A 1,689-nucleotide genomic window follows, 5' to 3' on the forward strand; every position below is an offset into this window, starting at 1 on the left:
GAGATTTGGATGGAATTTGGTGTTTTCATTGTAATAGTTGGAATAAGGGGTACCACTCTTGTATGCTTGAAAAGCATTCACTTGCTCACTTGTTCTCCTACAGTCACTTTGATCATGTCCCAAAGTTCGACAATTCTCACATATTCCACTTTGAATTGATGAAGATGCCACCATGGCATTAACATGTTGCTTTGGTGATTTTGAGGCTTCTTCAAGTTTAGCCATAGCCTTCTCAAACTTCAAATTAATGGTATCAATATGAGCACTAAGTTGAGCACCCACTTGAGTAATATACTCCACTTCATGCTTTCCTCCTCTAGTAGCCTTCCGAGGTCTACTATATTGTGAGTTATGGACCGCCATTTCCTCAATCTTGTTCCATGTTTGATTAGCGTCAACTTCGGTGAACATACCATTTGATCCCATGTTTAGAATATTTCGGGAGTCTTCATAAAGACCATTCCAAAATTGTTGTACCAAGAACCATTCGCTAAGTCCATGATGAGGACATGAGCGACAAGTTCCTTTGAATTGCTCCCAAGCTTCATACAAAGATTCTTCGTCCCTTTGTTTAAACCCCGTGATTTGGGCTCTTAGCATGTTAGTCTTTTCCGGAGGGTAGAACTTTTTGTAGAAAGCAAGAGCTAATTTCTTCCCAGAATCAATACCAAGAGTAGCCTTATCAAGGCTCTTTAACCATTGTTTCGCGGTACCAATCAAAGAAAAAGGAAATAAGACCCATCGAATTTGGTCTTGAGTCACTCCGGTTTGTGAAATCGCATCACAATAGTTACAAAAAGTCTCCAAATGAGAATGAGGGTCTTCACTAGGCATCCCCCCAAATTGGCTTCTTTCGACTAATTGGATAAATGCGAATTTTGCAATAAAATTACCGGTCAAGTGTTGTGGTGTGGGAGTACCATTGGGTAGGTTCTCCTCGGTTGGTACGGAATGTGATGAAAATTTAGGCATTGTGGGTTGATTTTGTGTTGGGTTCTCCTCTCCTTCTCTTGCAAAAGGGTTGATGAACTCAATATTGTTTGGTTGTATATCCACAATCTCACCAATACCTCTCAAAGTATTTCTAGCAAGTCTTCTATTGGTTGTCAAAGTTCTTTCAATTTCGTGATCAATGGGTAACAAGTTAACTTCTGATATTCTAGACATGCAAAATATCAAACAACTTGAAAACAATTAGAATAAACCTTGAGGAGTTTTACTTCCCTAAGGCAAAGAAAGACACAACTAAGAACAATCAAAGAAAATCAAATCAAGTTAACACCGTCCCCGGCAACGGCGCCATTTTTGGTCGGACTATCGTTTTCGGTTACTTGTCGTTAGGAGCACCTAGACCAAAACAATATTTATAGCTTTACAAACTACTCTACTATTAGTAAAGGGGCAAATAAAGGTCGGATCCCAAGGGACGGGTATTGATGTAGGATTTTCGATTGCAAGTAGTGGTGTCTAAGGGTGTCACAATTTGGGTTGAGATAAGAAGATCACTAAACTAAATAACAATGTAAATAAACAAGCAAGATGATTAAAATGAGATGTAAACAATTGATTAAAAGCACTAGGGTGTCATGGGTTCCTAGGGGATTCATGGGAATTGATCATACAAATATATTCTCAAATTATAAGCAAGCAATTATTGTTGTGATAGGATCGAGTTGGTTTACATTTTAC

General features: G+C 38.5%; 1 non-coding gene across 1 annotated transcript; it reads left to right on the top strand.

Moving 5' to 3' along the window:
* The first annotated feature begins 493 nt into the window (after positions 1–493).
* Positions 494–600, top strand: LOC141635083 (small nucleolar RNA R71). The gene has a single exon (XR_012539789.1). It is a non-coding gene; the product is annotated as a small nucleolar RNA R71 (small nucleolar RNA).
* Positions 601–1,689: the final 1,089 nt, after the last annotated feature.

The sequence above is a fragment of the Silene latifolia genome, chromosome Y (assembly GCF_048544455.1).
Source record: "Silene latifolia isolate original U9 population chromosome Y, ASM4854445v1, whole genome shotgun sequence".
Classification (NCBI taxonomy): Eukaryota; Viridiplantae; Streptophyta; class Magnoliopsida; order Caryophyllales; family Caryophyllaceae; genus Silene; species Silene latifolia.